The sequence below is a fragment of the Notechis scutatus genome, chromosome 4, assembly GCF_049901735.1.
Source record: "Notechis scutatus isolate UNSWTSFEM ecotype Mainland chromosome 4, rNotScu1.2, whole genome shotgun sequence".
Lineage (NCBI taxonomy): Eukaryota > Metazoa > Chordata > Lepidosauria > Squamata > Elapidae > Notechis > Notechis scutatus.
This window is the reverse complement of record NC_142012.1, coordinates 155,680,879-155,702,517: the sequence shown is the minus strand read 5'-3', so window position 1 is coordinate 155,702,517 and position 21,639 is coordinate 155,680,879.

Below are 21,639 nucleotides of genomic sequence, written 5' to 3'. Positions count from 1 at the left end.
CTAGGTATTGCATACAAAATTATACATAGTAATGCTTTACCTGTAAATGACTTTTTCTGTTTTAATCGCAATAATACGCACGCGAACAACCACTTTAAATTCAATGTAAATCTTTCTAAATTTGACTGTAAAAAATATGATTTTTGTAATAAAGTTGTCAAAGTCTGGAATGCTCTACCTAATCCAATTGTCTCAGCTACAAAATTTCACAGTTTCAGTCACAAATTGACTTCTGTGGACCTTACTTCATACTTAAGTGGTCAGTAGAGGGGGCATGTATAAGTGCACTAATGTGCCTATCACCCGTGTCATTGTATTTTCTTTTTTATTCTTGTTCTCATTTTTGTTTGACAAATTCTAATAAATAAATAAACAAGAATGGCTACAATGAGATAGAAGCAGAGCAAGAAATCTGTGCATGCAGCAGGAATCTTTCTACTCTGAGCTTATAATACAGAAAATAGACCCTACAAATAGTTCCTGAGAACTTCCTCCATAAAGCAAAAACCTGAACCTAAATAAACCCACAGAGATGCACGTGGGACAACTCTTAGGATCTCATTGGCAATGAGAGCAGGGATCTAATATTCATAAGAGTGAGGGACATGGTTTTTTTTCTTTTTGTGGCTTTCACAAAATGAATCCTTCTCTCATAGGGTAAGATATAAGGTACACCAAAAATGGAGGACCTGATGATTCAGTAAGTCTTTAATCCAGTGTTTCTTAATTGTGGCAACTTCCAGATGTGTGGACTTCAATGATGAATGGGGAATTTTGGGAGTTGAAGCCTCTCTTTTGAAAGTTGCTCCAGTTGAGAGACACTGCTTTAGCCATAGTAGTTGAATCAACCAGTGTAACAACTGGTTCGGTGAGCGTGTGCATGTTCTACATTTAAAAAAGGCCATTTTCAACTCAATTACTTACCTTCTACTGCAGCCCCTGGGACTAAAAAAGCTGAGGCACGGCAAACTGCTCTGCCCCGCAAATCAGCTGTGCTAAAAATTTCCACCAGGAAATAAAGCACAGGAAAGAGCTGGGGTGGGTGGGCAAAGCCAAATGTTCACCAGAACTACCGGTTCACCCGAACTGGTCCAAACCTGTAGTATCCCACCCCTGGTTGAACCTCCCTTGTAGGTAAGCAACACTTTTGTCCGTTTGGAAAATATATGCAAGATTATCAAATACTTTTATTTTATTTTTAAATGGAATAAAATAAGTCATAATAGAAGGAAAATAAAGAAAAGGGGGAGGAACATATTTCCATACTTAAACTTTACAGTGGAGTGAAGATTGACGTGAAAAAAAATGATTATTAAAAAGGCAGAAAATGAACCAAGAAACCAACCCCCCAAAAGCATCTAAGTAGCATCGCAAGACATGTTTAAAGCTTTTGGATGATTTATAGCCATTGGTCCCTCCCCTTGTTTCCCCAACATAAGTCTCATTGGATTTGATGCTGTGAATCTTGTTTTGCATGAAATGATGCGTGATAATGATTTTGTTCTCACCTTTGAATATAATTCTGAATTTTCCACCTAAAATAGCCCACTTCTGCCAATCATTCTGCTACTGGTGTCTATTCCCATCTGATTAAGGAGATTTTTAATTGTTTGCTCAGGTCAGCAGATGATAGCAGGCCCAATTTGCTACAGCTCTGATGTGTCCAAATACTTTGTAAACATCTGCAAAAATCTATCATAGTAATCCTCAGGGTGTTTCTTTAGCTCATTGACTGCACAAAATGATTTTGCAGTAGTCTGGTTTTATAGGGCAGGGGTCACCAACTTTTTGGACCTCAGGGACCACCAAACTCATAATTTTAGATCCCAGGGACCACTAACTGGTTCTGTGGACATGGCCTAATTTGTGGGTGTGGCTTGGTGGTTATGTGACTTGCTGGGCATGGCTTGTCTGTAAATATTATAAATATTTATATAAATATTGATTTTTTTTTTATAAAAAAGAGCAACTTTTACCCAAAATCAGGCAAAGCAGGCAGATTGAGTTGCTCACAGAATCACAGATTCATTCAGAGATCTATCTATCTGCCATTGGCTACTCAGTCTGTCACATAAAATTTGCTTGCAAGCAAACTCATAAAATTAACTCACAACACACCATGCATGTAAATATTGAATATTGAATTATTGAATTATCTTGACAGCCTCCAAAAGATGAAGTTTAGAATCTTGTTCTTCTTGAGTAGAAATGGATTTTGCCCATCTTTTGGGTAATCTATGCCCTTGTTTCATGTTACTTCATAAAAGTCAATAGGCCTGGAATATAATATCCAACTCTCTACAGAATTTCCCTGATTGACAATAAAGTAGAAACCACCTTACGTTTATCAGTAAGAGTCCAAGGAAGAGATACATATAAAACATACTGCATATATTTTAAGGGATTGTATATATTAGCTTTATCTGTAGCATTGTAGTTTTTAATGAATGTATCTGCCCCAGGTTCATCTCTTTTAGGGGAGATGCTCTCGGTTTTTCCTTTCAGACTTTCTAGATTGTTGGACAACCATCTCTGCTTGTTGATCCTTCCACTGCTCCATCATTTTCTCTAGTTCTTCTAAAGCATAAGCCATAGAAGAAGTTTCTTGGATGAGAAGCGAAATGTCTTCCAAGAAAAACCAGAAAGTCCAGTTGCCTCTTGAAAAAGCACCTTTGGGACAACCATGACCTGGATGACTAAGAATCTCCAGAGACCATATCAAAAGTTGTTAATTCAGGGAATTGTAACATCTTGGGTTTTTTTTTTTCCTGTCACCCTAACCACTTTTTCAACATCTGCTCCATGTTTTGGTAGGATCCTCCAGCAATTCTTTGGAAAGCAAATTCATGCAAGTTTGACATATATTTTTCACCAACCATTTCTTCTAGATCTTTCTAAACTGGAGTCCCGGGGTGGGGGGTTGACTTGGACAGCTTTTGCCTGCATGGTCATTAAGCTGTTGACTTTCCCTGACTATCTTATGATGAAATCATTAAAACTTGATCTCCATTTTATGTATGAGAACTCTGACCACTTTTTGGTTTTGTGGTTCATTCCCAACAAAGATTTCATTAACTGCACAAATTGACCAGAGGCGCAACAGCTACTTCAAATCAAAGCCTTAGTGACAACCCAACAGGTCATTGCTGTATCTTGCTTTTTCTCTGTCTGGTTGCAAAAGCCAGGAAAACTAGCGTCTTGGATGTTGTCACTTTTATCAGAATTGCTAATGGAAGTATTACCATTCTTGTCACTAAAGAGCAGCTCATTATCTCATAAGAACTTTCCTTCCGAATGTCTGGCAGGATTTGATTTCTCTATTTTATATTCTTCTCCAGCATTTCTAAGCCTGACTTGTTGGAAACGGAAGTGCTCCATCTCCGTTGCGGCTTTCTTTATTAATTTGCGTCTTCCCCAGAATAGTGCTGGATATGGGATATGCTGCTGCTATTTAACTATTAAATCAAAAGCATTCATTCTAAAGGGAGAGAGAGAAAAAGGCAGATGATGTTGAAGCAAAATTGCAAGCCTGAGCTTGCATTTAAAATAACACCAGGACACTATCTTAAAGAAACGTTGTTTTAGCTCACTTGGATTATTGGCTTGGCTGATGAATGTTTAGCGTGTGCAGTATAGGTGGGCCTCAGGATCATTTGTACAGCAAGTTTTTAAATTTATGATTCAACAATGGGTGAAAGAGATGTCTCATTAAAGAGACTTCTGTCAGAGTTTGTTGCAAAACATCAAATCCAGAAAGCACACACAGATAACTGATGCAGCAGGATTCATTAACTTGCCTTTATATACAATAGAACACATGAAAATAAATATACAATACCAACAGCAGAGGAGAGAACACTTTACAGTTAGTTCAGCAGACAGACTAGTTTTGCAGCTCCAGAGCTCAGAGCCACGCCCAGGCTCCTTCCAGTTTCAGTTTCCAAACAGTCCTCATTTGCTGACTTAGTTGATATGCCTATTCATTGGCTGTCCTTGTTACCATGCCTCTGCCAGTTCATCAATATTCTGACAACTTCCAACCTGGAACTAAGGAAAAACTTCTTAACAGTGAGAACAATTAAGCAATAGAACAGATTACCTTCCAGAGTTGTGGGTACATCATCACTGTAAGTTTTCAAAAAAGGATTGGACAGCCATTTGTCTGGGATGATATGAGGACTCCTGCCATGGGCAGAGGGTTGGACTCAATGACCTCCAAGGTACCTACCAGCCCTATGATTCTATTATCCAGTAATTTTAAAAGGGACTTGGTAAGCAGTCCTCAGAGTTCAGGCCATCACATCCTTGCAATCACATAATTGTGATTTCTGACGTTTCCACTAGCTTTCCATAAGCAAAGTCATAGGGGAAGACTGCAGAAAGTTGGAAATCATGGTCATGTAAGGTCCTCACTTAATGACCTACTCAGTCTTTGCTTAACAATGGCAACCAGGATTGCTGGAACTGTTATCACTAAATGGTCATGTAACATTACACTTTATGACTGCATCACTCTGTGAGAGCAATTTCAACATAAATTGACTAGAACTATCTGTATTAACTGAGAGAAAAATTGAGTTCCAGGGCTACACATGGTAATTCCACATCCATGATGGTAGCAATGTTTTTGTTATACTTGTCTCACATGGTTGCAGTGTCCATTTGCTTTTACACAACATCCACCTTTTTCTAACATAAACACTATCAATATATAATGCAACAAGAGAGTTTGTATATCAGCTGGCTTGTTGCAGAGCTCACTTTTATCTGTCCTCAAGCTTCCATTGGACAGCTTCATGTTCCAGCTTGATTAAAATTTTAACCTATCCAGTTTCTGTTTGACAGAAATAATATTCCACACAGTTATCATGTGTTCTTTCCTCCTTACTTTCCTTTTTTTCTCTGAAAGCTAAACAATCCCAAATCTTCCTGAAGCTGAATGAGGTATGGTCCAGAAGAACATTTTAGCTGGAAGAGTTGTGCTAAGGTCATTGCGATTTCTCATACCATCATTTTCTTCTGACTGAATCAGGTCTTGCTTATAAGTAATTTATCTGGATAAAAGAAAAGGTCAGAATGCCGGTGCATAGAAAGAATTCATAACAGCAAATTTTCATGGGCCAGGACTCAGACGGTGACTCTGAAAATTAAATGTTGTATGGCACCCTGAGTTAGGGTGTATGCATTGGGCAGCTGTATAATTTTGTTTGGTGCAGTTAACCTTGAGTTTGTATCTATTGTGTGCTCTTGTATTGTTATGATTGAAGCTGAAGTATTCATTTGCAGGTAGGACATTGCAATGTATGATTTTATATACTATATTTAGATCGGACCAGAGATGGCATAGATCAAGGTTTTGTAAGTCTAGAGTTTCAAGCCTGGTGGTTTAAGATATTCTGCAATGAGTAGAGGAGCAGAGAAATCTTCTTGTAAAATATTTCTGGACTTTTTCAATTGTGTTAATATCAGATACATGATATGGATTCCAGACTGATGAGCTATATTCAAGTATAGGTCTACCAAATGTTTTGTATGCTCTAGTTAGTGATATTACCAGAGAAGAACCTACATAGGATTAGATTAACAACTCTTAATGCCTATTTGGCTATGTAGTTACAGTGGGCTTTAGCACTTAGATCATTTGAAATGAGTACTCCAAGCTCCCTGACAGAGTTTGGATCCTCAAGAAGGTCTTGACTATTTAGCTTGTATTTTATTTTCTGATTTTTTTTGCCAATATGTAAGACAGAGCATTTATTTGTTAAGATTTGATGTTGCCATTTGATTGACCATTCTGATACATAGTCAAGGTCTTTTAGGAGGGTAGTAGTATTGTCTGTGTTGTTGAATAGCTTTACATCATCAGCGAAGAGAACACAGTTGCTTTTAATATGATCACAGAGGTCATTTATGTAGACTATGAAGAGAGTTGGTCCTAAAACACTGCCTTGGGGGACACCATTGTTGACAGGTACAGAATTTGATAGGACACTCCCAATTTTGACCATTTGTTGTCTGTTTGACAGGAATGCTTCTATCCAGTTATTTAGGTGTCCAGAGATACAAGATTTTACTTTTAGGAGTAGTTTGTCATGTACCACTGAATCAAAGGCTTTACAGAAGTCTATGTAGATTGCATCTATTGCTTTGCCCTGATCGAGTTGTGTAGTCCATATGTTTTTGCAGTGTAAGAGTTGCAGATTGCAGGATAGTTTTTTTTCTGAAACCAAATTATTTATTAGAGAGAAGGTTGTTTGTCTCTAAGTGGAGGATGATGGATTGGTTAATAATTGATTCCATGACTTTACAGGTGAAGCAGCGTAAGGAGATTGGTCTGTAATTTTCAACCAGGCTGGGGTCTCCCTTTTTGAAGATGTGGGTGACCGTGGCCTGTGACCATAGTTTTGGCAAGGAGCTGGTCCTGAAAGATTTTTCAAAGATTATGCTTCGAGGTTTGACTATGGCAGTGGATACCTTTTTAAAGAAGAAGGCACATATTCCATCCGGTCCAATAGATAGAGATGGTTTTGGATTGCACAGTGCTTTTTCAACAATGTCTTCTGTAAAATCGATATGTATTAGATCATTGTAGTTGTCTGTGGTTCGACTCGGAAGTACTGGGCTTGATCCATTGCTGTTTACAAATACTGAGCCAAAGAATGTGTTAAAGAGGTTAGCTTTTATGGTGTCATCATTGCAGTCTTTACCATTAGGTCCTTTCATGGGAGGGATGGACCTTGAGTCTTTTAGTTTGTTGTTTACAAAATTGTAGAAAGCACGGGTGGCATTTGTGCGTAGAAGTTTTTCCTCTTGTTTAATGTGTTAATTAGTGCATTCAGTTTCTATCTGGTGGCATAGATTTTTGTATCGGCTTTTGAAGTTGGCAACATGACCAGATTTGTTTTTTCGACAAAGTGATCTCTTTTTGGAATGAAGCTTCCTTATTGTTATGGGTAATCTGTTTTCCTGGTTTGGGGAATTGTTATTGGTACATATAGTTTGATGGCTCTTTTGATTTCTAGTAAGAATATGTTGTAATGGTCTTCAACAGTATTGCATCCAGTGAATAGAAATTGCCAATCAAGGGAAGAGAGATCGCTGATTATAAGATCATAGTTGCCTTTTTTGAAGTTATAATTGGGGATCACATTGTTGTGTTGATTTTTGTGTGGACCAATATTGAGACAAAAGTCAATCATGCTGTAGTCACTGTTGGAAAAGGGTTCTTTAATTTGTATTCCATAAATTGAATTCAAACTATTGCAGAAGATGAGATCAAGGCAGTTGTTAAGCCTAGTATTGTTGGTTACTAGTTGTTCCAGTCCCAGATTTGTTACAGCATTGTAGAAGGTTGCATGTATGGGTTCAGTTGTACATTTGTTTAGGGTCCAGTTAACATGAGGTAGATTGTCACCAAGAAAGATAAAAGCATGTGGGCAGGATGTGCCCATATTAGTAGTGTATTTAGCTTGTTTACATGTTCGATGTAGTGGACTTACTGTTTGACTTACTCTCGGGTTCAATCTTACTCATTGTTAAAGCCCTTTATTTCTTCTCTGACTTAGTGATCAGACCAAAGGCAAAGCTAATATTCATATTGTAATTCCCAAGTGAGCCAAAAAAGCTAAAATAAATTGCATATGGGTTAAACCTATGTTGAAAATAGGCTGATTCTTCTTTATTTGTTATTTATCAATTGGCATAGTTCTAAACTTGAGTCTAATGTTCTTTTGAAGGAATGCTAAACATTCCCCTTTCAATATGCAACACTTCTCTCTGATCTGGACCTGCCAACTCCCAGTATATTTCTGAGCTTGGGTGTAGTGTTTTTCTGTGCTAAAAAAGATTTTAAAATAACAAATTATTGAAATATTCATATTGAAAAGTCCCATCATTAACAGGCAGTACAAAATGGTCCCAAGGATAGCAAGTGATAAAGAAGTCCAACTCCAAAGTAGCCATTGGATAGCAATTGAGAATATACAGTTAGACTAGCCCATGCATAATAAATAGAAATAATTTTCATAATACCTAATGGTATTAAAGGTAGAATGGGTAGGCAAAACAGCATTGCCTCAACCTCAAAGTAATAAAAACAATAAAACCTTTGTTGGTTGATACACAATTATCTTTTATATAGCTTAGAACTAGCACTCTTCCAAGAGTATTAAGCTCTATTTTTTCTCTCTAAACAAATGTGAATTTAGTACTCTTCTGAAAAAAACACTAATTTTATACTTATTAGAAGCTAACAGGTGAATATAGCAATCAAGCATTGTGCAGGCAGATGGATCTGTAGAAGTGAGACATCTGAAGTCCAGCCCCAAATGGCTACACAGGATCATTTCTAGAAACTGCAGGGAAGGAGAAAGGTCCTCAGCAACCAAGAGTACCTAGTAAGAGCTGAGCAGATTCCAATGTCTGACTATTTTAACAACCACATTATTAGAGAAATGGCCCATATCATGTACATGTGTTTTGAAATGAGAGAGACATGACACTGGAACAATTAAGGACAATTTTAAGCTGTCTCTTAATAGGATAGTAATGAGGTAAAAGCAAGTCAGAGTATAGGAGTTACAAGGTCATGTTTGTACTAAGGTTAGGAATCCATGAGAGTGAGCAATGGGTTGAAGCTCGTGAGAAGACCCAACCTGGAAATAAAGAGAAGTTTCCTCACAGTGAGAATTACAAAAAGTGCAAGAGCTTGCTTCTTGGAGTTGTGGGTGCACAATCATTGGAGGTTTTCAAGAAAAGAATGGTCAACCATTTGTAAGAGGACTTTTGCCTTGGGCAAGGGATTGGACTAGAAAACTTCCAAGTGTTCTCACAACCCAATGACTCTATGATTCTAGAATGACTTTAGAAGAAGTTAAAATCCTTGGAAATTGAAGCTCCTTCAAGTTTTCAAGAGCCTTATAATGTTTAGTAATTAGGTAGAGCCACAGGAGAAGACCCAGGCCCAGAGGCAGAAATTTCCTTGGGAGATAAGCTTTGCTAGTCATGCAATTATTTCAATCTCTGACCTTGGAGTTGCCGTCCCATATTTCTCCTCTCTGCTTCTCGTTGATTAGTCAAAAATGAATGTGCTGATTCCAGGTATGTGTTCTTGAAATGCTTATATTTAATTTCTCCAAAAATGATAAGCAAGTTAATAAAAGAAACACTGATGAGCCATTTGCTGTAAAAATGCAAGCTTATGGTATGAACTCAGAAGGAAAGGAGGAGATGGGTATGTGGAAAGCCCACATAACAAAGATAAAGGAAGAGAGACTGTGGACAGGTGGGCGCCTTTCAATGTAGAAAACAAGATCTGACTGTCAGTCATATCAAACAAGACATATTGCTAAGATAAGGAATAGGGCTAAGACAGAGCCAATAGAAGACTGGCTAAATGTCTTCTAGAATGCCTATTAGGAATAGGACTGAAGCCAATAGAATACTTGTTGTCAACTAAAAAGATACTCCTTTGGTCTTTTTAGCTGCCAGAAAAAGGGAGTGGGGGAAAAGGCATTAAATGCCTAGGTAATCACCCCCCATAGCAGATGGTGTGCAGCCATAAGAGAACCTTTTAGATAACTTTCAAACAGCCTATTAGATAATGTTCCTTTAACCAGCCTTGAAAAAACTGTATAAAATCTTGTTGAATCCTTTGTTCTGGGTCCTGGCATTTTGGTGACTGGGACCCCTTTTGTTGAAGCGCTTCAATAAAAGGAAACAAAATCTGCATCTCATGTCTGGTGTTCTTCATTGGCCTCAGCACCAGGCTCGGGTCTGAATTGGGGACAAAAACACATTTGAAGAGAAGGTACAGGTGAAACTCGAAAAATTAGAATATCATGCAAAAGTTCATTTATTTCAGTAATGCAACTTAAAAGGTGAAACTAATATATGAGATAGACTCATTACATGCAAAGCAAGATAGTTCAAGCCATGATGTGTCATAATTGAGATGATTATGGCTTATAGCTCATGAAAACTCCAAATCCACAATCTCAGAAAATTAGAATATTGTGAAAAGGTTGAATACTTTAGGCTCAAAGTGTCCCACTCTAATCAGCTAATTAAGCCATAACCCCTGCAAAGGGTTCCTGAGCCTTTAAATGGTCTCTCAGTCTGGTTCAGTAGGAAGCACAATCATGGGAAAGACTGCTGACCTGGCAGTTGTGCAGAAAACCATCGTTGACACCCTCCATAAGGAGGGAAAACCTCAAAAGGTAATTGCAAAAGAAGTTGGATGTTCCCAAAGTGCTGTATCAAAGCACATTAATAGAAAGTTGTGTGGAAGGGAAAAGTGTGGAAGAAAAAGGTGCACAAGCAGCAGGGATGACCACAGCCTGGAGAGGATTGTCAGGAAAAGGCCATTTAAAAGTGTTGGGGACTTTCACAAGGAGTGGACTGAGGCTGGAGTCAGTACACCAAGAGCCACCACACACAGACGGATCCTGGAAAAGGGCTTCAAATGTGATATTCCTCTTGTCAAACCGCTCCTGAACAACAAATAACGTCAGAAGCGTCTTACCTGGGCTAAAGAAAAACAGACCTGGTCTGTTGTTCAGTGGTCCAAAGTCCTCTTTTCTGATGAGAGAAACTTTTGCATCTCATTTGGAAACCAAGGACCCAGAGTCTGGAGGAAGAATGGAGAGGCACACACTGCAAGATGCTTGAAGTCCAATGTGAAGTTTCCACAGTCTGTGTTGATTTCGGGAGCCATGTCATCTGCTGGTTTTGGTCCACTGTGCTTCATTAAGTCCAGGGTCAACACAGCCGTCTATCAGGAGATTTTGGAGTACTTCATGCTTCCTTCCTCAGACGAGCTGTATGGGGATGCTGACTTCATTTTCCAGCAGGACTTGGCACCTGCCCACACTGCCAAAAGCACCAAAACCTGGTTCAATGACCGTGGGGTTACTGTGCTTGATTGGCCAGCAAACTCACCTGATCTGAACCCCATAGAGAATCTATGGGGCATTGCCAAGAGAAAGATGAGAGACATGAGACCGAACAATGCAGAAGAGCTGAAGGCAGCTGTTGAAGCATCCTGGTCTTCCATAACACCTCAGCAGTGCCACAGGCTGATAGCTTCCATGTCACGCTGCATTGAGGCAGTAATTGCTGCAAAAGGGGCCCAAACCAAGTACTGAGTACATATGTATGCTTATACTTTTCAGAGGTCCGATATTGTTCTATGTATAATCCTTGTTTTATTGATTACATGTAATATTCTAATTTTCTGAGATTGTACATTTGGGGTTTTCATGAGCTGTAAGCCATAATCATCTCAATTATGACAAATCACGGCTTGAACGATCTTGCTTTGCATGTAATCAGTCTATCTCATATATTAGGTTCACCTTTTATGTTGCATTCTTGAAATAAATGAACTTTTGCATGATATTCTAATTTTTCGAGTTTCACCTGTATAAGTTATGTAAACCTACATCACATCTAAACAACTTTGACTTTTTGTTTAAATTAACCTTATTCAATGTTCTTAAATTAAAATGTGAACTGGAACATAGTATCCTTCAGCTTTTACATTTTTAACACTATTGACCAGTTTCCAAAATGCATACTTGGAGGGGGGAATATGATTGGAAAAAATGTGTATGTTCATGCTTGCTCAAGAACATGCATGTAAAAATGTGTGTGGAATTTAAGAAAGTGTACGTGAAGAAGAACGGAACAAAATTGTACTTGAAAAAATCGGAATTACAGAAAACAAACCAATTCCTCCATTTCTATTCAAATGCTGCAATTTATAATATTTGAAATGTGGATATTTATTGCAATGAAATTGAGCAAAGAAGGTAGTAATAAAAGGCTATGAAGATGATTTGCACATTAATCAAATAGTTAATTTCCTTTTTTGCTTAATCTCACCATCCTGCAATAAGTCATAATTGGACAACAATATTAACACAGGAATTTCTGAACATAGCCCAGATTAATTTTTCTTTTTCAACACAACAGCATACAGTATAAGGCAATGAAACTGGTTTGTGCATCGCATGATTTATCTCTTAGAAACTTATAGAGAGACCCCACACCCCATTTTAAGTGATTAAAACTTCTACAAACTGCATCTGGTCTTAGCCAGCAGGCTGAGAAGTAATTAAAACTTCTAGAGAGTTTTTATGTTGAACAACATACATGCATAAGTTAGTTTTGATTTCAGCCAATAAAATGCATTGCTAGATTTGTATCACATAGTAGTCACATGATCAGAGGACACGGCAACAGTCATAAATATAGATGGTTGGCAAGCACCCAAAATCCAATCACGTGACCATGGGGAAGAGGCATCAGCATTTCAGATTATAAGTAGCTCTGTGGATGTAAACAAAGTTTTATGAGGTAGGGTTGGATGTGGAGTTGTGGGTTGTGTGACTTACTTTTGATACAATCAGCGCGGTAGTCAATGTCGAGATCCTTCTCTCCATTGTCTAGACATCTTTTGAGTTCCTTGCAGAGTTCACGGGAGCAGATTCTTTGCAGTATGGTTAAGTCTGGTCTTGAGCAAAGTTTTTTGTGGTTGGGATTGGTTTTTGCAATGGCGTTTATTGTATGAATGAATATGTGTTTGCTGGACTCATTTTTGCAAACAAGTCTACAAAATTTTGGGGCCACTGAGCCATCACTGTATTTGGACTCAGGGCCACCTCTGGTTACTTCAATGATATCTTCAGGAGAGATGTTTGTTGTATTTGAGTTGCTTATGATATTATGAACTTTGGCGATGTCATCTGATTCGTTGGTGTCTTCAAGACCAAATAAGATGGCATTTGGACGTTTCTGATCACATTCAATGGTGTCTCTGATGAGTAAGGAGATATCATTTGTGGAATTATTTGATGGGATAGTAATTATTTGTGGTTGTGGTTTGGTGGTTATTTTTGGTTGTAGTTGTGATTGTAGTTGAGGTAGTAGTTGTGGTAGTGGTTGTTGGGTTGGGATTTGATTTTGAGCTGATAGGTAGTCGCTTATCAGTGCTGTATTTTTTTCAAGAGAAATTAGGCTTTCTTGTATAATTGTTTCCAAACGTGTTGCTAAGCGTTTTTCTATTGAGTGCATGAGTGATTCTATGCTATCAACTCTTGTCAGGCAAGGTACTTGGTTTGTTTAGCTTAGGAAAACATGATGGACATAGACAAGGGAATGTATTTGATGCTTTTAGGAGATAATCTAGGTCTTTGTTTAAGTTTAAGCAGGCAAGGTAGGCTTGATTGTCACATAGGTAACATTTGAAGTTATTTTCGCTTTCATTGATGGTTTTAAGACATCTGAAGCATGTACATGAGTCTGGGAGGTCATTGGTAGAGATATTATTATTTTTCTGTTGTTTGGTAGTGGAGGATTTGGAGTTTCTGGAGTTTCTGGCTGGCATGGTCAATGACAATAGTACACTAAACAATTACAATAGCTAATTAATGGGATAGGTAGACAGTAACTTAATGAATGTTGGTAATTAATAAATGTTTATTGATAAGCTAGAGAACAAATCAAAAGTAAGGTTACTTATTACTAAAAATCAATCAATCAACTTATTACTAAGAATCAATCAATCAATCAATAGACTAGATAATCAATGATACAGTATTAAATCTCTATCTGTTCAATGAATCAGTAAATTAGTGGTCATTTAACAATTCATTATTATACTATTATATGATAAATCAATTATTATAGACAAAGCATTATCTATAAATATTTGGTCTTGAGGTACTGAAATAGTGGAGGTAGTATAGTATTGGAGGTTTGTGGTGTAAAGTTCCTTTGTTTTTCCTTAAAGCCACATTTTTTGGTTTTTGTTTTGTTCTTGTTTTAAAGAGGAAGCATTGCTGTTTGATAGATTTGAATGGAGAAGATTTGAATGAGCTCACCAATCATCTACTTTGGAGTTTGGAAAGGATGAGATTTGGGTGGGGGTTTAGTGGAGGTTGTCCAATCAGCTGAGTGGGATTTAAATTCCGGCTGACGAATCAGCTGGGTTGTTTAAATGGAGCTGGGTGATTTATATGGAGACTATCAATTCTCCGCGAGTCTCCTTTGTTCTCCTCAATGGGTGGCCGTTTAGAATTATTTTTGGTGATTTGATTTAAATGGAGACTGTAGACATCATTCCAGTTCTTCCATCATCGGAATTCACAATCAATCTCAGTTTCAAAAGGCAGTTTTCCTGAATAAAAACCTTCTTCACACCTCTTCTTCTCAACTCGTTTTTTTTTTCTCCTTTAATCACTCTTTTCTCAAGCTGCCATTTAACTTCCAGAGTTAGAGGGTAAAAACATAAATTAAGCCGCTGCCGCTTAATCTTCACACTCACCCCTTCCGCTCTGGAGTCTTCGCTTTTTAAGTTGTTTCTGACTCGGGTCCACAGTAAATCTTGGAGCCGTTTACCTTCTCCTTCCTCCCACTGAAAAATGCTCTTTCCTCCCACTGAAAAAATGCACCGCCGATCTATAAGGAGCTGGGGGAGACACTCACCCGCAGTTGGGTATCTTCTAAGCTTGCAGTTGGCAGTTGCCGCAAACCCACAGCTTGTTCGTTCCCTGCGTCGGCTTCCCTCTCCCGAGATCAGGCAGACCAGGTAGCTTCTTTTCACTAAGCAGCTTTTTCCTCCAGGAATCTAGCATGAAGTGACTCCTCCCAGTTCCTTATGAAATCCCTGATAAGAATTGTCTAATAGTGGATGAGTCTACTATGGAATTTATTAGTTCTTTGTCTCTGGAGATTTTAAAGAAAAGCCTAGAAGGTCACATCTCATTACAGATTATGGACAGTTGGATTAGATTATTGTGATGTCTTCCAACTCTTCAGTGACTCTATACAGATACTCAGTGTTCTGTTTATTTAACACCAAACTGGGATATTAATGAAAGAAACTATTCCACTGTACCTTAGTGCCATTCCTAAACTCTGGACAAGAAATCTTATTGCAACTCTGTATACACTCATAACAATATGCTGTTTGGCTTCATGGTTTTTTTAACTATAATATCTTTACAGGACAGATGTTTCAACAGCTGGTAATATAGTTTTGTGACTAATTCTCTTTGGATGGTTTCATAGACCTTCATTTACATCTGGTTTCATACAGAATAATTCTCTGGGTAGGTTTGAGAGAAAGTTATACATTTCAATATTTAATAATACTTTACTCACAAAGGATGTCAGATTTTGCTCCTCAGTTGGAAAAAAGATCGTGCAGGATTCCTTTCTAAAATTCAGATCTGCTACCTGATGCAGTGTTAAAGAGATTGAGCTGGATTATCCACCAGGCCCAAGGCCAGAACAACACCATGAAGTTCAATTGAGTTTAATCCTTTATTTGCTAAACCCAATGGACAGAATCTTGCCAACCTAAAACTAAAACCTTCTAACTTACTAGACATAGCCAGGCTACTAGACATAGCCATCATAATTCATATGATGTAGCTACCCTAATTTTCCCCCTCTTTCTCCAAATAGCACAGGACTGCCCAGTCTCCAATCCACATCTCTCTATGAGAAAGCTCCATGTTGACAATGTCTCCACCTTTGCTTCTCCAAGTGTACATTCCATCCTACCTTCTGTGCTCATGTACTTCATCAGTCCTTCAGAAAAATATAGACTGCTATCACAGGCAACCAATATATGTCAAAGCTACGGCTTAAAGACCTCCCTTTAATTATAATTATAAAGAGGAAAACAAAATGCCATGAATTCCTGCTCAGAAATAAAGACAATGTTCCTATGTAACCTATGTTCCCAGAATGACATTTTTGGAAAACTTTGTTTGCTGTGTCTTATTTGGGAACTTGTGTTTAATATTTTTGGTTTATAGCCTCTCTACGGTGTGTTCAATCATATAAACAAAGCAAACGTCAAGATGTTATTTTGTTATTTTTCTTTCAAAAGAATCTTTGATCTCCAACATGGACAATTTGCTTGTGAAAATAGCAGAAGAATAGCAAGTAAATAACTGAAATATTGTTAACCTAATCTTACATAGCTTTTTCTCTGGTAATATTGCACTAAAAACTTGAGCATACAAAACATTTGCTAGACCAATACTCGAATACAGCTCATCAGTCTGGAGCACACATTACGTATCTGATATTAACACAGTTGAGAAAGTCCAGAAATATTTCACAAGAAGAGTTCTCCACTCCTCTACTCATTGCAGAATACCTTATGCCACCAGACTTGAAATTCTAGACCTAGAAAACCTTGAACTACGCCACCTTCGGTCCGATCTAAGTATAGTATATAAAATCATACATTGCAATGTCCCACCTGTCAATGAATACTTCCGCTTCAACCATAACAATACAAGAGCACACAATAGATACAAACTCAAGGTTAATCGCACCAAACTTGACTGCAGAAAATACGACTTCAGCAGCAGAGTGGTCAATGTCTGGAATACTCTACATGACTCTGTGATTTCTTCCCCAAACCCCAAAAATTTTAACCTGAGACTTTCTACTATTGACCTCACCCCTTTCCTAAGAGGTCTGTTGGGGGCGTGCATAAGCGCACCAACGTGCCTACCGTCCCTGTCCTATTGTTTCTTTTATTTTTCTTATATGTATCCATGTATTCATAACTATGTTTTTACTTATACTTATTATCTTGTAAGCAATTGACAAACCAAATAAAATAAAAAAATAGTTGATAACATTTAATGTTACTTTCACATACGTTATATACAGAAAAATAAATCACATTGTGGCTTAAGGTGATCATCTGCTCTTATAATATTCAAGACATTAACTTGGCATATTGCTGTTCAAGTTTTGAATTTTTATATGTCTTCTTTTCTTTTTAATTAGTAAGCTGCCCAGAGTAGCCAAGGAGTTGAACACCCTTGAAAATGGAAAAATTGAAAGTATTGTTTTAAAAAAGAAATCACAATCTCAAGCATCAACATACAAATAACAGTTTCAGGTTATACATTTCTCAGTCCTGAGGAGAAAAAAGATCATGAGGGTTTTTGAAACAGTAAGTAGGTTGGACTTAACAGATGTTGTTCCAAAGGATAAAAGCAGCAACAGATAAATAAATCGAGGCAGCTTTACTCAAGCATGATGAAAACAGAAGGTGGGACTATCTCTTCAGTTTCCACACTGTGGAGCACAACATATGAACCTAAAGCTTCTGGAGCAATATTCATTATTTGCAAATGACAGTTTATCATTTTCTGAAGAACATATGATCACATCAGAAGAAAGAGGGACCTTAGAACCTAGTCATGACATTGTACGACCATGTCTTTATGTGTTTATTGTGGTGGTAGTAGTTTGTGGTCAATTCATTGTCTATTTGAATCTGTTTTACAATCAGGAAATCTTGAGGGGCCTTGGTTCTGAGTGATACCTTCAGTTATATTGGAATGTTTTCACCATCATGCAATTCCAGGCATCTTTTCTGAATTGATCATTTTGACATGTTACTTCAATGCTAAAAAGTGCCTTTAAAATAATGGAAATAAAATAACTCCCAAAAAATGTTCAAAGGAAGAATATAGTCCACACTGTCTTATTTTGTAAGCTGTCTTGTTTTGAAGCTACCATCTTTATTTTGTACTATCAGCAGAGTTTCCTGTGCACTGATCTGTTTGTAAGGCTGTTTCTAGATTCACTGTACTTTCACATGCTTATGTGTGCGTGTGTGTTTATGTCAAATTCCATATGATTAGAAGTGAAGATGAATTTGTTGTTTAAGTTCCTTTTTCTGGCGGGCAAGAAACTGAATCATTTTATTTCTACTGACCTTGTCTTGTTGAGAGATGAATCAATGAATCAAGTTATAAATGGTATATCATGAAAAAGTGATTTATGCTGGCTCAGTTCAGTTTTGATGTATTTCCTAGGATCTTCTTTCCTGTTTGAAAGAAGAAGAAAAAGTAATCCTTGTCTTCTTAAGAATATTAAGATACCCTTAGTTGGTAAAACAAACAGAAAAGGATAGTTGCATCATATAAATCAAAATGTCTACTGAAAACATTGTACTGATTCATTCTTTCATACTAGAACTGCAATGTTAAGTGCTCTGTAGTGCTTCAGATCTGAAGATGAATGTGGACTTCAGGGTGCATGGGGATCTGATTCTAACTTATTAAAATAGCTGCATATTTCTATGAAGATTCTCAGACCTCCATCTCATGGTTGTTCCAAAGGTGCTTTTTCAAAAGGCAACTGGATTTCCTTTGTTTTCTCTGAAGATGTTTCACTTCTCCTCCAAGAATCTTCTTCAGAACCATAACTTCTTGGAGGAGAAGCTAAACATCTTCAAGGAAAAACAAAGAAAGTCCAGTTGCCTCTTGAAAAAACACCTTTGGGACAGGTGCATTTTTCCTTGGAATGAAGTTGCCATCTAATGCAATCTCAGGAAAAGGCAGGATTGATTGAAGTTGAAGATAGTTTTCAACAGAGAAACTATGATAAAATGATAAAATGTTAGTCGCTATTCAAAGGCTGAGATTTACAAATTTGCATCATGACCCAAATATGAAGGGCATAATCTGTATGTCAACTTTACTGTGTGTGTGTCACTACAGTTTGATTTGAGTGTTTCTGGCAATGCCCAGTATACACGGATCCTGAAGCACCATTTTGTCTTTGAATCCAAATCATCACTGTGCTCAAATATAATGTCCTATTACATAATTACTTTTCAAATTCTACTAAAGTGAAACAGATACACACACACACACACACACACACACACACATGAGCAGCTGCTGCTTCCTAAAACTTCCCTGAAATTATAAAACATAGGTTTCACCTTAATTTTTTTTAAAAATAATGAAGTTCACTTTTTAACTTTAAATGTGAAGAAGGAAAGGATCTTGATTCCTGCCCAGACTGGATGGTTTTCTTCATTATTTCTAGAAATCCCAGGGAAATATTTTCCTGTCAAATTTAGGACACTGAATATCTTGGCAAGAAATGTCTTATAGTCTGAACCAGCTATTAAAAGTTCCATACTCCCCTCTTAAAGGACTGGAGAATATAGTTTCAGAGGGGGGAAAGTCACATTTCATTAGCCTCTCGGTTGATTTTATTTTTCTATTTGATTTTAAACAAAAGATGTTGAACTTTGATATATTGAAACTGCAAATTTGACACATTTAGCCACTAGAACTGACAGGAGGCCTTTTACACTAGCGAACTTTTCTATATCACCTACCCATTCACTTATTCTACTTTAAATGCCTTGCCCTCTGCATTGTGGGAAGGAAGATTTAATGGTAGGCATTTACCAATTGAATTTGTCTCTGTGCTCTGGAGAGACCTAAGACACTAGCTCACATGCTCTTTGAATGCCTGTGGTGGAATCTCCAGGTAGACTGGAGGGAGATGTAAGAGGGGCCAAGCTTAGAGTCCTTGCACTGCAGAAAGTGGCATAGGCCTGGCCTCCTCCAGAATCCCTAATCTGACTGTTCTGAAGGAACTGCAGTCAGTCTGGTGAGATCCTGATGGTGCAGTGGTTAAAATGCAGTATTGCAGGCAAACTCTGCCCAAAGCCTGGAGTTTGATTCTGATAAGACTATCCATAAGTAGTTCTTGCTTGCACCTGACAATGCATTTTCTCTAGTAGCTTTCCTTTCATCATTAACATTCTGCCAACATACTGTGAACCTGTTTTGCCCTGATTGGTACTTAAATGGGAGAGTACTCAGAAATCTCAGGATTGTAATCTTGACTGAGAATTTGAAGAAGAGTCAGAAGAAGGCGATGGAAAACCATTTTTACCATTGTTATTATGAAAAACAACTTGTTTTATTTATTTAATTAATTTATATCCCACCTTTATTATTTTTATATGCAACTCAAGGTGTTGAATATATCACATGCTGCTTCTACCTCCTATCTTCCCCACAACAACAAACCTATGAGGTGAGATGGGCTGAGAAAGATTGACTGGCTTAAAAGCCACCCAACTTGGTTCCATGGCTAAGGCTGGACTTGAACCCAACAATCTCCCCTTTTCTAGCCTGCTTTAACCACTAGACCATATTTGTTCCCACTAAAATGCATCCATAAAATCATCAAGACTTTATCTCAGCTTGAAAGAAACTTAACTTTATAGATTGATATACTTCTCACTCTAACTTAAGAACACAATTGACTATTTTATTTCAGCAGTTTCTTTCCCTGAAATGCTCTAATAGCACATTGTAATAATTTCTCATTTGTATGTGGCATAATATCTTTGCTTGGTCAAAGAGAAGATAATTACTCACTTGGCTAATGTGAAATAAAAGAGAAGCATCATTGAGCACACCGTGACTGATAGCATAGTGAGAGCAACTCCATTGCTGTCCTTAATTCACATCTCCACTACAGAATTCTAATATTTATTTTAGATTCAAGGAGATATTCAAATTTTATTCCCATAGCAATCTGGATAAACTGAACTTCATGCAGGCATAACCTGAGGTACCAAGGGACATTTTATGTTATTTTTATTTATTTATTAAATTTGAATCCTATCCCGTCACTGATATGGTGACTCTAGGCAGATTTCCCCCCCTATTTTAACCACCCTGTAAAACCTGGTATCAAAGTGCAATCACAGTGACTGACTTGTAACTCAATTATTTACTGGGCGCATGGATTTTCTGATACCTACACAGAGTTCAGAGCAGATAATTACTCATTGTGCCCAGAAACAGAAATATCCACCACTACCTAGTATCGAGCTTTCTCTGTTTGTGCAGAATGCTGTCTTAATATTGTGTTTTTGGAGGATCTTGCTGATTTTGACTGTAGTGCCTTTTATATAGGGGAGGAGGGCTTTGCTGTTCTCTTGTTCTCTGTCTTGGATTTTGGTTGGGGTTTCTTTTTGGATTAGGTGGGTAATCTTCTTTCTTTGGAATCCAAAATCCAAGACAGAGAACAAGAGAACGGCAAAGCCCTCCTCCCATATATAAAAGGCACTACAGACAAAATCAGCAAGATCCTGCAAAAACACAACATTAAGACAGCATTCTGCACAAACAGAAAAATATCCACCATCCTAAGAAACCCTAAAGACAAAATCTAGTTAGAAAACCAAGGAGTATACGAAATCCCATGCACCGCCTGTCCTACCACATACATTGGACAAACCAACAGAAAAATAAGTGCACGCATTGAAGAACATAAGAACTCAATCAAAAAAGAACCGACCTCTTCCCTGGTCCAACATCTCAAAGCCACAGGACATGAAATTGACTTTAAAAATACCAGAACTATCGCCAAAACCGAACACTTCAACAACAGAATAATCAGAGAAGCCATAGAGATAGAAAAACGCCCACACAGCATGAATAAATGAGATGATACCTCCTGCCTACCAGCCATTTGGAAACCTGCCCTCATTAACAAATGAGTACCTAACATGAAGAATGACACCAGACCCACACCCACGAGGGCCACACAAGATGCTACCACCACATTTCCACATAGAAAGCAGACCCACACCCACACAGAAGATGAGACACAACAACGAGCCAGAAGCCGTACCGCAGCTGCATCACTACCTGCTTCAAACCCCTCCGATCTATACATGAAGAGAACAGACTCCTACCATGAAGATGTGGCACGACCACGAACGTGAAGCCAAACAACAGGATCACAGCTCACCAGCTCAAATCCCCCGGCAAC